Source organism: Mesocricetus auratus, unplaced genomic scaffold (assembly GCF_017639785.1).
Source record: "Mesocricetus auratus isolate SY011 unplaced genomic scaffold, BCM_Maur_2.0 Super-Scaffold_6730, whole genome shotgun sequence".
In the NCBI taxonomy this organism is placed as follows: domain Eukaryota; kingdom Metazoa; phylum Chordata; class Mammalia; order Rodentia; family Cricetidae; genus Mesocricetus; species Mesocricetus auratus.
The window spans coordinates 93,363,041-93,380,975 of NW_024429184.1; the positions used below are offsets into that span (position 1 = coordinate 93,363,041).

Here is a 17,935-nt window from a genome sequence, read left to right on the forward strand (position 1 = left end):
GTTAGGTCCCTCTGGTTGCTCGTTCTCTTCTGTGTATTTTCTTTCTCGCTTACTGGAAGGTCAACAGGGTGAGAGCGAGGGCCTTGTCTTCTCACCTCTCTATCTCCAGCCTGGAGCCTCGTACCTGGCACACGGTGAGTGATCAGTAAGTGTTTGTTTGTAGATGTTAGTGGAAAGATGGATGAGTGGGTGGGTAAGGGTCTTCGTGGTTGGGGTTTGGCATCTTGAAGGAGCTGTAACCTTGGAGCTAAATCAAACTGGATAGAAAGAATGGAAATTGCCTTCCCTAGGGACACACTTGTCTCTGAGTGTGCATTTGTACAACTCTAAAGGTAAGACATACAGTAGCTATGTGAAGTTCTTTGATAAAGCAGTTCAAGAAGCTGCAGCACTAATTGTTTTCCAGAGCAATAACTGGCTAGGACATTAGGGAGAGAATGAGACCGCTTTTCATTATGAAACCTTATGATATTTGAGTTTCTGTCATGTGTGTATCTTCCATCCATCCATCCATCATCTTTTTTATTCCTTTTCCTTTCTTCTTTTCCCCTTTCTTCCTCTCTCTGTTTCTCTGTCTCTCTGTCTCTCTGTCTGTCTGTCTGTCTGTCTGTCTGTCTGTCTCACTCTCTCTCTCACACACACACACAAACCCAGGGACCTGCACACCCTAAATAGGTATCTGCCATTGAGATATATTGCAGCACAACGCATTTCTAACATAATAATAATTTAAGGTTTCTTTTCTTGAGGAGGTGAGTAGCAGAGCAAGGCAAAGAGGTAATCAGAGGAAGGCACTGAGATAGCAATTAACTCCTTCATCCAGGCCAGACTTCATAGGAACTACAACAGGACAAGAGGGAATGCAAAGGGTAGGAAACACTGTAACTATTGCTAGCAGACAGAGCTAATTGACAACACAATCTGTACCCCTTTGTAAAAACTCAAATTTGAAGGGGAATCTGAATCCTATCAAACTCTTCTGACACAGTTACTAGAAAATGTATCACCCTTGTTTATCTTTATGTGTCCAGGGTGACCTGATGTTATCAAACCACAAGTATTCTCTCTCTCTCTCTCTCTCTCTCTCTCTCTCTCTCTCTCTCTCTCTCTCTCTCTCTCTCTCTCTCTCTCTCTCTCTCTCTCTCTCTCTCTCCCTCTCCCTCTGACATAGGATGCCTCTGTGTAGCTCTGGAGGTCCTAGAACTCACTCTGTAAACCAGACTGGCCTCAAACTCACCAAGATCTAGCTGCCTCTGCCTCCCAAGTGCTGGGATTAAAGATGTGCACCACCATCACCCAGCTACTCTTTAACATTTCTTTTCCTTCAGATGTTTTAGTGATGACCTTAAACTGGCAAGCATGAGACTACCCTAGTTGTTTTAGTAGCTACACAATATATATCAGGATCGACAGGAGTGCAAGGTTTTGTTTTTCTTGCTATTACAGAGAGTTGCAATGAGTATAGGTACTTTTAGCTGTTCAGCATCCATTTATTTACTCACCTACTTACCTATCTACCTGTTTGTTTACCCACCTACCTACCTATGGGCCAGTCTATCATTTATCTCTCATCTATCTACAATGTAGGCCTATCATCCATCCATCATTTGTTCACAACCTATCTGTATATGGATTCATCTATTATCTGTCTATTATCTGTCTCTATATATAGTTACTTCCATTTCTGGAAGTTCACATGCATCCCCAGTCTCATACTTTTTTGTGATGATATTTTGAAATTTTTTTGTAAAGGCTGTTATGTTTCACAGCTTAACAATGGTTATCTAAAGTTACTTTACGTTGTTATCGGCCATAAATGTTTCCCTCTTTCCCTTTTTGTATTAGAAGATATACAAGAGCTCATTATTTAAGTTCTGTCCCTCTACTTATATGCATATTTATTGCTCGCTTTCCTTTTTGTTTGCTAGCTTTTATTACATTTTATTATTTATGTGTGTGTGCGTTGTGTGAGTGTCCATGTGCCTACTTGTACACAGGTTCCAAGGCACACAAAGTGGAGGTTGAGGGACAGCCCATGGGATTCTGTCCCTCCTTCTGTCGCGTGTGTCTCAGTGATTGCACTCAGGTCATCAGGCTTTGGTGGCAAATGCCTTTTCCTAATGAGCCATCTTGCCAGACCTGTTTGTTTTTGAGATAGGGTCTTGTGTATCCCAGATTGGCCTCAAACTGAAGATGGTCTTACACTCCTTATCATCCTGCTATCACACCCTGAGACCTGGGATTACAGTCTTGAGCCACAGTGCTTTGTTTCATTTGATGGTGTGTGTTGAACCCAGAACCTTGCTAGACAAGCACTCTACTAACTGAACTAGAGCTCTGGGCCCTGTTTTTGTTTCTTGAGATAGAATCTTGCTATATAACGTAGGCTGGCCTGGAAGTCTCTGCGTAGCTGAGGCTGGCCTGGAAGTCTCTGCGTAGCTGAGGCTGGCCTGGAAGTCTCTGCGTAGCTGAGGCTGGCCTGGAAGTCTCTGCGTAGCTGAGGCTGGCCTGGAAGTCTCTGCGTAGCTGAGGCTGGCCTGGAAGTCTCTGCGTAGCTGAGGCTGGCCTGGAAGTCTCTGCGTAGCTGAGGCTGGCCTGGAAGTCTCTGCGTAGCTGAGGCTGGCCTGGAAGTCTCTGCGTAGCTGAGGCTGGCCTGGAAGTCTCTGCGTAGCTGAGGCTGGCCTGGAAGTCTCTGCGTAGCTGAGGCTGGCCTGGAAGTCTCTGCGTAGCTGAGGCTGGCCTGGAAGTCTCTGCGTAGCTGAGGCTGGCCTGGAAGTCTCTGCGTAGCTGAGGCTGGCCTGGAAGTCTCTGCGTAGCTGAGGCTGGCCTGGAAGTCTCTGCGTAGCTGAGGCTGGCCTGGAAGTCTCTGCGTAGCTGAGGCTGGCCTGGAAGTCTCTGCGTAGCTGAGGCTGGCCTGGAAGTCTCTGCGTAGCTGAGGCTGGCCTGGAAGTCTCTGCGTAGCTGAGGCTGGCCTCTACTGATACTCCTGAGTTTCCTGTGTGCTGGGATCATAGCAAGAGTTGCCAGCCCTGTGCTTTGCGGCTCATTTTTATTTCCTCTTCTGGAAACAGTTCACAGTCTTTTGCCTGTTCTCCCGTTGGGCCATTCATGGTTCTTCCATTTACTAGCTAGAGCATGTTTATACCAGGGTGGTAAATCTTTGTCATATAATGTTGAAACATCTTCTCCTGTACTCTCATTTATCTTTTGGTCTTGTTGCTGATGTCTTTTGTTATACAGAATATAATCAAATCCTTGCATTTTGCCTTTAAAGTTATTAATAGCCACAGATGTTTGTGTAGCCCAGTTGTTTCCACACTATCCTAACCTTAGGATTTAATGGAGATGAATGGAAGTCTGTGGTGTAGCAGTTGGGGTATGGCTCACACTAGCTCTTCTCTAGTCATTGATCTTATATTTTATATTACCTTCGGTGCCCAAGTAGAGGAGAGCCTGGCTCTGGAGCTGAAGTGACTGAGCCGGTCACTAAGGTCCCTGGGCCTTGGTTTCATCTACAAGATGGGAGTTTAGGAGAGTGGCTGCCGCAGGACTATGGCTAGGCTTCAGTGTGTATATTTATATCTACTTGGCACTTGCCTTCAACTGAGTGCTGAGTGAGGCAATGTGTGTCCACGTATTTCCATCTGGTCCTTATGGCTCCTGTCTTCCTGAGAGGCCAGCATGATGGTCTCTGTTTTACGGAGCCAAACATCTTAGATAGATGGCTTAAAAGCACTGGGTGTGTGGGTGGGTGGGGGCAGATATCCAGCAAGTTAGGAAGAATAGAGAGCATGGCAGAGGGCGGAGCAAGTAATGAAGTTGAGATTAACACCTTGTTCTCTGTTTCTGTGTGACTTCAAGATCATCATCATCATCATCTCTCATCATCATCATCATCATCATCATCTCTCTCTCATCATCATCATCATCATCATCTCTCTCTCTCTCTATCTGTGTGTGTGTGTATATGACATGACACATGTGCAGAGGTCAAAGGACAGCTTTGCAGAGTCAGTTCTCTCTTCCCACCTTTATGTAGGATCCCAGGATGGAACTCGGGTTGTACCTTTGCTCTCTGAACCATCTCACTGGCTCTGACTTCAAACTCTCAGTGGTTACTTTGTCCACAGTCTTTGCCACATGCTACTCCCTGGGCATGTGCCTGCCCAGCGTAGGTGAGCATGGCAGTCCCAATCTGATTCTGTCTATTGGGTGACACAGTGACTAACAATCGACTCCTAGTTGTGGTAGAATGCAGTGAGCACTGAGCTTCAAGAGACACTGGTGCTGACAGCCGACCTTAGACATAAAGTATGAGCAGATGGAAGCTGGTGTGTCCAGATGGTGGGTTTCAGGGCAGAGAAAGAGCTCGGCTGTTTCCAAGACCGGGGAAGTCAATGTGATGGCTTGAATATGAAGCCCCTAAAGGCCCGTGCATTGAAGGCTTGGCCCAAGCTGCTGACATAGCTATTGGAAGGTGAATGGGTTATTTCCTCCTCCATGGGTTAACCTATGGACTTCATAGGACAGTGGGCTACCAGGGATGAGGCCTGGTTAAAGGAAGTACGTCACTGGAAGGGTGTTTCTTGTCCTCGACTCTCCTCATCCCCTGCTTCTCAGCCCCCAAGAGGTGAACAGCTTTGCTCTGTGATGCCCTTCTCTATGCCATACTACTCACCACAGGCCCCAAGGCAAAGGAGTCTCTCTTGCTGTATTTGCTCAGTGCTCTTCCCTGGCCCTGAGGTGAGAGTTCTTAGCATGGGATACTAAATCAGGTCAGCAAGTGTTTTGTCATCTCTATTGCTTTAAGCCATTGGTGGACTCTATATTTAAACCATGTGAGATTTTCTTCCCATTGGCTATGCTAAGTCTTTCTTATTTCTAGTTGTAAACAGGCTTGGTTTGTCCTGGACTTACCAGTGTGCACCTCCAAACTCAGCTTTCAGGAAGGTTTCAGAGGGCAGGGCGAGCCACCAGCACTGACCTCATGTGACCTTTCCTCTTGTCACCAGCTACTCTTTGGCAACAGGCTGCAAGCCAGAGCACAGGGGACTACGTGTGCCTTCACTGTTATTGTTCTCCCAGCATGGGGCGAGCATATTGAGGGTTGATCAACTTGTCCCCTCAACTCACAGCCCTGCTCCCTAGAGTCACCTCAGATGTGTCCTCTGAGCCATGTTCCTTTTCCATCTGGACTAAACTCATGAGTCCCAGCCAGTGACTGTGAAGCTGTGTCTGGCTTTGTTCATAGCATATACCCAGAAAGACCAGAGTCCACTGGGCATTTAGGGACATGCTCTAAGTTTACAGAATCCCTTGAAAATACTCATGACCACGGCTGACCTGACATCTACTTTTCAACTGAATTTTGGACACAGTTACAGGCAAATCAGATACCAAACCTGCACCCTTCTCTCAAAGGACCAACAAGGGTCACACACAGCAGCAACTCAGTTTGAAACGGTGCCACCGCATGAAGGCCTGAGGCAGACAATGGTCACTGGGCATGGAAGCCACTGGAAGCCTTTCAACGTGAGTGCCTTTTGGAGAACAGTCCCTACCTAGGAAAGCCACGCTAATGAAAACATTGTGTATGGGCAAAGATGAATTCAGGAAGACGTCTACAAAGCACTGCTTAGCACGGTCAACATTCCCAAAACAGGAATCAATCGGCTGAACATGGAAATCCAGACACTATCCTCCTGCTCATAGAGAATGTAGGTATGTTGTTATAGACATAGACCTAGGTCCACAGCATGCTGTGTACCTCTTAGGATTTCCCAGCACCAAGTGACAGGCATTCTTTTTCATGGGAGGAGGGGATTGTTGGCGCATGGGATCTGAAGGCAAGTTGGAGAACCAAGGAGGAGAAGTCCAGGTTGACCACACCTAAAGATCCCTTAAAATCCAAAACTCTCCAGGACTTTTCTCTATCAGCTGTGTTGGTCTCTCTGTGCATGTCAGCCCCTTTTATTATGGCAGACCACAGTGTCCATTAAGGCTGAAGGCAACAGAAAGCATCTACCAGAAGCTATCTCTAATGCAAGCTCCACAAATCCTAAGCAAGAGCTGTGATTGGTCCAATGTGAGTCAAGACTCTCCTTTATACCAATCAACCAAGGCCAGGGAGTGGTGGAGCTTCTTTGACCTAATATGGAGATCCTAAATTTAAAAAGAAGGAGGTGGATGGTTCCTAGGACGGTGATTGGTGGAGATCCTCATGCCTCTTCTATTCAAAAGGCTCTGAGAGATCCCTTTTCTGTAAAAAGGGGAGGACGGAGGGAGGTGCCTGATGTTGACAGAAGCATCTAAAATGATGTCCTAAAATATTGAAAGTGGTTTTCCTGAGTGAGTGAGATGCTTGGTGGGTGGATGCCTTGCTGTGCAAGGCCGATGACCCAAGTTCGATCCTTAGAATCCACAGTGGAAGGAGAGAACTCTTGAAGACTGTCTTATGATCTTCACAAATGCCCACCCCCCATAATAAATAAAAGAAAAAGACCATGGCTGTGTTGTTTTCTCGACAATGAGCATCAATTATTTGTGAGACTGAATGCTTGGAATGTTATGTGTCTAGCCTTGGAACACTCTCCCAGACACTGACCTGCAGATGGGGTCCTGTGACGACCTGTCTTCAGGCAGCCATCTAACCAACAAGTAGATACTCACAAGGCCTACTGAGTAACAGGAGGTTCTATGCACTGGAGACACAGAGAGCAGCAAAGCCAGGCTCCCCCCTTCAGAGTCTCTTGGTGCGGTGGAGATGGAGGACCCAGGCAGCCATGTTATAAGAAACTTGAAGCATGCTTGGCAGTGGTGGTGCATGCCTTTAATCCCAGTGTAGCAGGCTTTCTTTTGGGCCACTAACCAGACCCCAAATCATGACACAGAGACTTATTACTAGTTATGAATGCTCGGCCTTATCTTATGCTTGCTCTTATAACTTAGCTTAACCTGTTTCTCTTCATCTACATTTGGCCTCAGACATTTTATCTTTCTTTCATTCTGTATGTCCTACTATTCCCGCTTCCATGTCTGTCTGTCTGTCCGGCAGCTGCCTGGTTGACTGGCTGGCCCTGGTGTCTCCCTTTCTTCTCTCTCCTAAGCCTAGCTTTCTCCTCCTACTTATTCTCTCTGCCTGACAGTTCCACCTATCCCTCTTCTGCCTAGCTACTGGGCATTCAGCTTTTTATTAGACCAATTAGGTGCCTTAGGCAGGCAAAGCAACACATTTTTTTTTTTTTTTTTGGTTTTTCGAGACAGGGTTTCTCTGTGGCTTTGGAGGCTGTCCTGGAACTTGCTCTGTAGACCAGGCTGGCCTCGAACTCACAGAGATCCGCCTGCCTCTGCCTCCCGAGTGCTGGGATTAAAGGCGTGCGCCACCAACGCCCGGCTGCAACACATTTTTTTTTGAGGTGTAAGTGAATTTTTATTGGGAAGGAAGTTGTCAACTCAAACAGCAGCAAATGAAGAATGCATAAAGAAAATTCCTTGTTGTCACAGACAGATGTAACCTCCAGAATATGTGACATAGGAGACATTTTTATCTGTGACCCCCAAGACCAGATGCATTAAGAGCTTTCCCATTTAATCTAACACTTCTGGATTCCTACTAAAAAAGGAGTATGCAGTCCAAGTATGGAAAAGTTGCTTCTGAAAGGAAACCCCAGAAGAAGGGTCAGAGAGGGAATGTAGAAATCAGGAAGTTATTATTACAATTACTTTAAATTTTTTTGTTTTTTTTGAGACAGGGTTTCTCTGTATTGTTTTGGAGGCTGTCCTGGAACTCCCTCTGTAGACCAGGCTGGCCTCGAACTCATAGAGATCCGCCTGTCTCTGCCTCCCGAGTGCTGGGATTAAAGGCATGCGCCACCAACGCCCGGCACAATTACTTTAAATTGTGATGTACTACATTTCCATATCTTCACAGTAATACAAAACACAGCCACTTGCAGAACTGGTTCAGATTACTTAAATACCAAAGGCACTGTCAGTCCTCTACACAAGTGCCTGGAAGTTACTCGTGTTTATATGACATGAAGCTACCGATACTTGTCCACAGCAGTAACTGCACACCAGAAGGCCGAGACAACACAAATCAAGGATGGAGTTTCCCAAAGCTGCAGTGTGACAAGACTATAAACAGTCGATCTCATACACATGGATGGGCTTCCTTGCTAGAGGAAATCCAAGTGGAGTAAGGAATGGAGATGTAAAAAGGTTTTCTTGAGGGATGGAGGACGGCACCCTGGATGCCTTTGGTTTTCTGCTCCCTCAGCTGCATCACATTCTTCTCCTGCACTGTCTGATGGCCACAATGCTAAGTTGTCTCTAAGCAACTGCATGATGAGGGTGCTGTCTTTGTAGGAGTCTTCATTCAGTGTGTCAAGCTCTGCGATGGCCTCATCAAAAGCCGTTTTGGCCAGTGTGCAGGCAAGCTCAGGATTATTAAGGATTTCATAGTAAAATGCAGAAAAGTTAAGAACCAGCCCCAGGTGGATTGGATGTGTAGGTTGCATCTCTTACTTTTTTTTGGTTTTTCGAGACACGCTTTCTCTGTGGCTTTGGAGGCTGTCCTGGAACTCACTCTGTAGACCAGGCTGGTCTCGAACTCACAGAGATCCGCCTGCCTCTGCTTCCCAAGTGCTGGGATTAAAGGCGTGCGCCACCAATGCCCGGCTCTCTTTCTTGCTTATATCAAATGCCTCTTGGTATGCTCTTTGGGAATTATCTATCGTTTGTTTTCAATCGTCACCACATGCTACTTCAGCAAGATACTGGAAATAATATCCCTTCATCTTCAGATAGAAGACCTTACTCTCTGGATCAGTTGCATTGGCTGTCAAATACTTACCCAACAATTCCAGGACCATGGTGCATGTGGACCTCAGCTCCGACTCCACTTTCTCCCGATAGTCCTGGATCAGCTGCAACTTCTTGTCAGAGGTGTCGATCTTCTGTTAGATGCTCAAGATGACCCTCCAGGCAGACCTGCGGCCCCCGACCACGTTCTTGTAGGCCACCGATAACAGGATCCTCGTTGGACAGCTCGGCACTTTGTTCCGTCACGCCTTCCATGCAGGTGGCCATGTCGTCATAGAGCTTGTCCTGCTCGGCCAGCTTGGCCTTCTGAATCAGTTCGGTCTTCTCCATGGCGAAGCGAGGGCAAACGTTGAGCCGGATTCGGAATCTTCCTTCTAGTCTCCACGGCCGCCACATGAGTCCCCCAAAGCAACACATTTTTACATCATTTAACACACCTTTATATGAAGTAATATTCTGCAACATAAGCAAATGTGACACATCTTTATATAGTTAAAGTAATATTAATATTCCATAATATTTCTCTCTTTTGTCTAAATTAAAAGAAAGATTTTTTTATTGTAGTTGTTTTTAATGTGCGTTGTTGCCTTCCCTGAATTTATGTATGTGTAAGGGTGTCAGATCTTGGAGTTACAGACAGTTGTGAGTTGCCATGTGGGTGCTGGGAATTGAACTTGGATCCTTTGGAAGAGCAGCACAGCCAGTGCTCTTGACCACCGAGCCAACTCTCCAGCCCCAAAAGAAAGGCTCTAACTTTAACATAGTAAGAATTAGATTCACAATATCCAGTCCATTTGTATCTGGCAAGTTCAGAGAAAATACTGCATTATTTATTAAACGAATATTCTATTCCACAACATTCCAGCACTCGGGAGGCAGAAGCAGGCAGAGTTCTGGAGTTCAAGGCCAGCCTGGTCTACAGAGTGAATTCAAGTTCAGCTGGTCTATTACACAGAGAAACCCTGTATTGAAAAGAAAAAAGAAACTCAAAGCTGAGTTCAAGCCCTTTACTAGGAAAACACAGATTAAAGATAACATGCTCCAGCCGGGCGTTGGTGGCACACGCCTTTAATCCCAGCACTTGGGAGGCAGAGGCAGGCGGATCTCTCTGAGTTCGAGGCCAGCCTGGTCTACAAGAGTTAGTTCTAGGACAGCCTCCAAAGCCACAGAGAAACCCTGTCTCGAAAAACCAAAAAAAAAAAAAAAAAAAAAAAAAAAAAACATGCTCCATTTAAGAGGCTCTGGCAAGGTAGTATTGACATGTTGGGTTTCCAACGGGGCCATGAACCTTGCATGTGCATATTACCCAGTAGGAGAGACCATGCATGCAAAGGAGAAGAGGGCTCACCAGTAGGAGAGAACATGCATGCAAAGGAGGAAAGGGCTCACCAGTAGGGCCTGAAGTTGGCAGGTGGTTGGCATGCAGGGAAGCATGATGGAACATGTAGCAAATTCTACTCATTGATCATTTAGTGAGCATCTATTATGTATCAGGCTGAGGCTTTGCTTAGGATAGGAAAGCATTTGGGATTTGAGTCCAGAGGGCCTTGGATTCTGTTCTATCTGTTTTCCAAGAAAGTTGAGATTAAAATGGGGGTTTATTGCTGGGTGTGGTGGTACATGCCTATAATTCCAGCACTTCCCGGATGGAAGCCAGAGAATCAGAAGCTCAAGGTTCTCAACTATATAAGTGAGTTTGAGACCAGCCTGCATGAAACCCGTTTAAAAAATAAATAAATAAACAAAAGCAAAACCAAACCAAAAAAAAAAAAACCGAAAAAGAAAAACATGAAAATCTAAAACAAAATGAAGCAAAACCCAAGCAGCTAAAAGGTGAGTTTCTTGTAGAAGTGGTCACTGTCTTCCTCATGTACAATTCCTGAGTGCCTACAACTCACACATCTGGTATTTAAAGAGGAGGCAGGACAGTGTCTCAGCACCTCACTTCTTGAGGTCACAATTGTGGTTTGAACGGGCAGTGTCAAAATAAACCTTTTGTGTTGTTTCCTGTGGTCATTGGAATAAGACACTTGCTCCATAGGCTTGGGTATTTGAACCTAGTTGGTGTCGATGTTTGGGAAGGTTATGGAGTCTTGAGGAGGTACAAGCTTGCTGGAGAAAGTGCCTCAGAGGGGGTGGGTCTTGAGAGTTTACAGCCTTGTCCCACTTCTGGTTCAATCTCCCTGCTTCCTGTGTTTGCCTGGAGATGTGGTCTCCCAGCTTCCTGCTCCTGCTGGCAGCATGCGGTGTTTCCACCCTGTCACAATGGACTCTTCTCCCTGTGGGATTCTAAACCAACCCTCTGTACTTGCTCTTAGTCGTGGCATTTTGTTGTTATAGGAACAAAAAGTAACCAATACAACTCCCTTCCCGGTTGTTGTGATAAAACCCCCCAAGGAAAACAATTTATGAGAGAAGGAGTTTACCTGAGCTCATGATTCCAGGTCGTACAGTCCATCATGGCAGGAAAGGCATGGTGACAGGGGCCTCAAGAAGCAAGTCAGTCACAGGAGCACAGAGTAAATGAATGCACACTTGAGCTCACTTTCACCTGTTTTAATACCACCCATGACCCACACTCAGGGACTGTAGTGGTGCTGCCTGGCTTTAAGCTAGCCAGTGGCACAGAAATTAACATAGTCAAGAGCATTTCTTGCCAGGGGAACTCTGGTTCAAGAGGCATGGTCTTCATTGGGAAAAGATGTGACCTAAAGAAAAGGTGGGGCGCCGGGCGGTGGTGGCGCACGCCTCTAATCCCAGCACTCGGGAGGCAGAGGCAGGTGAATCTCTGGGAGTTCGAGGCCAGGCTAGACCGATAGCCTCTGAAACAATACAAAGAAACCCTGTCTCGTAAAAACAAAACAAAACAAAAAAAGAAACAAAAGAAAAGGTGGGGCTGAGGGGTGTGCAGCCCCTTTGAATCCAAAATGAGCAGAGGATGCAATGGCTGGTAGCACAGTTCAGATTCTCATTTGTCTTGGGATATTTGTAGATGGATTTTGCTTGTTAATAAATGGCAAAGTTTATCAATTTATCAATTTCTCACAGGTATCTCATGGATATACAGGCCAACCTGGTCTACACAATTTTTTCACTGAGCCTCTCTTCCCTAGTGAATCTAGATTGTGTCATGCTGATGATTAAAACCATCACACCCTTCCTCCTATATGTTGTTTATTAGCAGCTATTTGGTCACAAGAACAGTAGCTAATATAGAAAATTAGTACCAGGAGTAGGGTTATTACTGTGATAAATCTGATCATATGGTACTTAGGCCTTTGGTATTGGTTTGCCAGAGGAATGTGGAAGAATTTGGAGCTGTAGGCTAGAAAAACTCTGGAAAGATTTAATTGTCCATTCTGGTGGAATTTTGGAAGACCAGAATGTGGAGAAAAATCTGGACAGTGGAGGCCTGATGCATGAGATTTCAGAGAAGAACAAGGATTATGTCAAGAATTGAGCTAGAGTTATTCCTGCTGTATTCTGGAAAAGAACATGGCTATGTTCTACTTCTCCACTCAGAACTGGAATGAGGCTGAATTAAAAAGTAAGGAATTGGCCTTTCCTAAGTGACCATTGTGAACACCAGGGGCCATGCTCTGATGTAAGTGCATAGCCCTGGACTACCACAACCCCATGGGCTTCAACTGCAAAGATGAAACAGAATTTAGAAACTGTATTGATTGACTTGAAAACCAGAAAATCGGCCAAGCACTCAGGAGGCAGAGGCAGACAGATCTCTGTGAGTTCGAGGCCAGCCTGGTCTACAGAGTGAGTTCCAGGACAGGCTCTAAAGTAACACAGAGAAACACTGTCTCAGAAAAAAGAAAGAAAGAAAGGAAAGAAAGGAAGGAAGGAAGAAAGAAAGAAAACTAGAAAACCAGACAGTAAAGGTGAAAGAAAGGAGTAACTTGAGAGATATCTAGAGCAGTGACTGGCCCAGTTCTTTGGAAAGTACACTGGAGATGTTTTCTGTCCTTCAAGATTCAGGATCTGCAGTAAGTTGACTTGCTGGTTAGGTTAGTTATGAAACTTGAATGTGGAGACAATACTGGAAAATACAAGGACTTAGTACCTGATAATACAAACAATATTGACAACACAACTAAAAATCAGAGCCATTGATCAACTTGGCCGTAAATAATCCTGATTTCAAGGCTGGTGTAATGGTTCTGGCTAATCTTCAGATTCAGGAGCAGGATGATTACCTGTGATGCTTAAGGCAATTTGTATTTTTGTTCAGGGGTGTCTAACACAGAATGGTATTGCTAATGCAATCCAACAAAAGAAGACTTGCCTGTTGCTTTAGACAAACACATTCTTGGTATGTACACAGGAGCTGAAGTTCTTTTGAGGAAGCTCTTAGAATCTCCAGGAAAACCTAGTGGATCCTTGGGAGCTGTTCAGACAATTATTGCTGAGACAAAGACAGACCACAGACTGGGGAGTGTTGGAAGATGGGCAGTTAGGGTTTCTTACATGAATAGTACAATGGGAACTGTGTACACCAGCCTACCTTTGGGAATCACCTGTCACATTTTCACGGGAGGAATCCCAGAAGATTGACTATGTTCTGGAAGTTTACCAACACTGCTTTTTTTCTTTTTGGGGGGAAGGGTTCCAGACAATGTTTCTCTGTATTGTTTTGGAGCCTGTCCTGGAAATCGCTCTGTAGATCAGGCTTGCCTCAAACTCACAGAGATCTGCCTGCCTCTGCCCCCCAAGTACTGGGATTAAAGACGTGAGCTACCAACGCCTGGCACTGCCTTTTTTCTTAAATAAAGTTTGGGAACATAGGGGGTAAAAAAGTAAGGCACTAATTTGTTTGGTGGAGGAAATCTCAAGATGTGATATCATCCAGGCTGTGTCATTGTTACTATCCTCCACTCTTATCCATGCACACAATAAAAAAAAGAAAGACAAATGGGCCAGAAAGTTATGAAAAATCTTCAGTTTAGCAAGAAAATGAGAGTTTACAGTTACAAACATGCTTGGTTCAGATTCAGAAGCAACTCTATTTGTTGAAGAGGTTGCAATAGGAATGGTACTTTGAGGACACCGCTTCACCCATCGGTTTCCATCTAGGGAAAATGCAAGTTCATTTGAGAGGAGAAAATCAGAACTGCAATTGTTGCTGAAGGGGTCCTTGATCAGAAAAACAACTGTGTTTTACATTCTATCTCCAAAGCCATACATAGGCCGCTACAGTGTTGGCTAAAGGAGCAAGGGAGCATATCCATCTAGCAGCAGAACTTGGCAGCATTGTCTACCTGGTACTGTTCTTGCTGGTACGAAAGATGAGAAGAAGGTAAGTGGGTCGTGGAGGTATGCACCATGGAGCTGTCAAGGCCAGGCAGTGTGTGGCAGGACTGGAGTCTCTGCCATGAGGCTCCATTGTATGAAATTGTGAAGGTAAGACCCAAGTGGCAACTCCAGCATGTTGGAGATGCCAGGACTGTGGAACGTCAACCGAGGAAAGAAATCTGCAGGCATGGAGTATAGCAGGCCCCAGAGAAAGGCCGTGTGTTGCTGATGGCAGAGCTGGAGGCAAAGGGCTCAGGTAGCCCCTGGGAACCCAGGCGATTCCATCACAAGTCCTGGCTGCTGGACATGGAGTTGAATGATTTAGTATTGTTCCTATAGGGGGGTTTTGCTTTTCATCTGATCTTGCTATCCTCTTGTTCTTCACTTTTAGAATGGAATGAAACTCCTATGCTGTGTAGTGCATGCATGTAACTTGCATTTTGATTTTACAGGGGTTCATAGTTGATTGCTTTGAATCTCAGAAGAGACTTTGGGCTCTTGAACACTGTTCAGACTACTACAGGGATTTTTGAAGTTGGAATGGATGGAGATGGCCACGACCTACGGAGGCCAGGAGTGGAATGCTATGGTTTGCATAGATGTAGGTTGGCAAGTGGTGGCACTGGCTTGGATGGTTGTGGAACTTTCAGGAGGTGGCACCTTGGTGGGTGAAGTGAATCACTGGGGGGCGGGGCTTAGCCTGAGGTTTTATAGCACAACTCCAATTCCTGTTTACTCTTTATTTCCTGAATAAGGACACTGTGGCCAGCTGCTTTACTCCTGCCTCCATGCTCTCCTACCACGATGGGCTGGCTGCAGCCTTTATTAGTTATTAATTATTATTATTAATTTACTGGCTGCACCTTTATTGTTATTAATTATTGTGTGCATATTGGAGGTCAGATGTGTGGAGTATTCCTATATGCTGTGTGAATATGTGTCACTGTAACTGGTTTAATAAAGAAGATGACTGCCCAATAGCTGAACAGAGTCAGGTTAGGGGGAGAGCCAAACAGAATGATGGGAAGAAAAACAGCTGAGTCGGGGGAGTTCCCAGCAGAAGCAGAGAGAGGCAATATGGGTTAATTTAAATGTAAGAGTTAGCTAGTAACAAGCTAACAAGCTAAATGACTGAACATTTGCAATTAATACTAATTCTCTGTGTTGGTTATCAGGCAACTGGCAGGCAGGAAAGAAATGTCTTCCTACACAGAGACATCAGATGAGATCCCCTGGAGTTGGACGTATAGGCAGTTGTGAGTGATGGGAACTGAACTCAGGACCTCTTTAAGAGCAGCAGGCACTCTTAACCACTGGGCTATCTCTCTAGCACCTGTATCCCTCTTTAAAATATATTTCATTTTTAAGTGTGTGTGTGTGTGTGTGTGTGTGTGTGTGTGGCGTGCGTGCGTGCCTATGTTGGGTTGTGCATGTGAGTGCAGTGCCCTCAGAGGCTGGAGGCTACAGATCCCCAGAAGGTGGAGTTATAGCTGTTTGCAATATGGGTGCTAGGAACCAAACTCGGGTCCTCTGCAAATGTAGTAAATGCTCTTCCCCACTGAGCCAGATCTCCAGCCCCTGTGTGCCTTTTTAAAAGTCAATGCAAAGCTTTCCATTTAAGTTTCTCCTAGTTATACTGGTCACAGCATTGAGAAAAGTAGTTTGGGGCTGATGAGATGGATCACTAGGTCAAAGTACATGCTGATGATATGGATTCGACTCCCAGAATCCACATAAAGATGGAAGCAGAAACTGACTCCAGAGTTGTCTGGCCACCACTCAACAAACATACTCATCATAGGCCCTCCCCAAGTAATAATTAAAAATATAAAATTTAAAAAAGTGAATAATACAGTAATCCTATTCAGGTTCCATGGCAACAACAGAAGGAGAAAGGAAACCTCCCAGGGAGGTTTTGTAGCGAGGGACAGAGCCATCATGGGCAAGTCCCTCCCAGTTCTGCTCTCTGAAGGAACCCTGGGAAAGGGGATCGCTGGTCGCTCAAGTGTCTTTGATGAGCTAAGTTCAATGACCTTGGCCTGGATTGCTGAGGGTCATGTGAGTGTAGGTAGCCACTTAGTCAAAAATAGCTTTCTTGCTGACTCCAGCCCAGAGAACAGCATCCAAGCAAAGGGAGCTAAGTCTTGAGGGGCAACCCCCTCCCTGCTTCTCTCCACTGGACCATTATTATTTCATCGTGCTAAGGGAAACACTATGCCCTTCTGTTTGGCTACAGAAAAATGGCAGTGTGCCGCAGCACAGAAACCAAAGGGACCGTGAATGCAGAAACTCCGGGGAAAGCATTAGAATAAATGTCAGCGAGGGAACGTACCAAGGAGGGAGGTGCTGTTCCCACCATGCACACCCCAGAGCTAGTTGCTCTCATTTATTCAGTTGACAAACAGGGAGCAGCTGCCGCATGACAAAGACTGTGCTGACATTGGAGATACAGAAAGGAAAAGCACCCTTCCCCTCATCATCCCTCATCGATAAGCCGTCTCAGCCCCCATCCCCACGGCTGCTTACATTTTATGAGGAATGCCCTGTCCTGGGTGCGTTATAAGACACGAAACCCACACAGTGAACAAGCCAGATGGTTGCTGGCACTTTGCTGCTTGCAGTCTAGAAGGAACAACGGACAAACGACAGAACCTAAGGTCACAGACAAACTGTCTCGGCGCTAAGAATCCCAAGTGAAACTGGCTGGGGGTCCTCACAGGCCTGAGAGGAGGCCGCATCTGCCAATGGGGAATGTCACTACGCTGCTCAGATTTACTGTCCGGTGATGGAGTGTACCAGGGCTCCCAGTATGTTTGTCTGTATGTGACATTGGGGAAAAGGTATCTGGGTTCTGCTGGGGCAGCAGGCACCTCCAAATGCCGATCAGAGAAGGTGATGTTCTGATGTTTTTGGAGGAAAAATTGGAAACATTCATCAAAGCTTTAAAAGAATGTCTCTCCTTTGACCTAATAAGTTGGATTCTGGGAATTAATCCAAAGGAAATAATTAGATAAGTGCACAGGGATGTACATTAGAAACTCACTGCAGCCTTATTTCTGGTAGTTAAAAATTTGAAGTGATCAAGATAGTTAATAATCAGAGATTGTTGAAACTAATTGTAGTACATCCAGTAAATGACATAAAATGATTCTTTTCCTTTTATGCTAATATAGAAAGATGTCTGTTATCAGCCAAGTAAGAAAGCATTGGGTAAACACTATATGAAGCCTGGAGAAGAGGAACACACTTCCAATCCAGCACTCCAGAGGTGGGGGATGGAGGTCATCCTTTGCTACACAGCGAGTTTGGGGCTAGCCTGGGACACATAAAATCCTGCCTTAAAAGCAGCAAGCAAACGAACAAACAAGCAATTGAGAGTCCACAAGAAATGGACCCAGCTGTGGTCGCTGGTCTTCAAGCAGGTACCTCAGAGGCCATTGAAGAGAGAAAGAGGAGTTTCTTCAGCAAATAGTGCTAAGCTAACTGGATAGCAACAGCATGAGAATGAAATTGGACCTCACCTCACACTGTACACAAAACCAACTCAAAATGGAGGCCAGCTGGGGAAAGATGCTCTTGGAAGACACAAGAAGTGTAAATCTTGTTGGGCATTGGTGGAGCATGCCTTTAATCCCAGCACTGGGGAGGCAGAGGCAGGTGGATCTCTGTGAGTTTGAGACCAGCCTGGACTACAGAGCGAGTTCCAGGACAGCCTCCAAAACAATACAGACAAACCCTGTCTCGAAAAACCAAAAAAAAAAAAAAAAAAAAAAAAAAGTAAATCTTGATTATTAGGAATAGTTCTTAG

General features: G+C 45.4%; 2 pseudogenes; one reads left to right on the top strand and one right to left on the bottom strand.

Moving 5' to 3' along the window:
- Positions 1-8,177: 8,177 nt before the first annotated feature.
- On the bottom strand, positions 8,178-9,153 carry LOC101831583 (annotated as a pseudogene).
- Positions 9,154-12,318: 3,165 nt separating this feature from the next.
- Positions 12,319-13,389, top strand: LOC101831855 (annotated as a pseudogene).
- Positions 13,390-17,935: the final 4,546 nt, after the last annotated feature.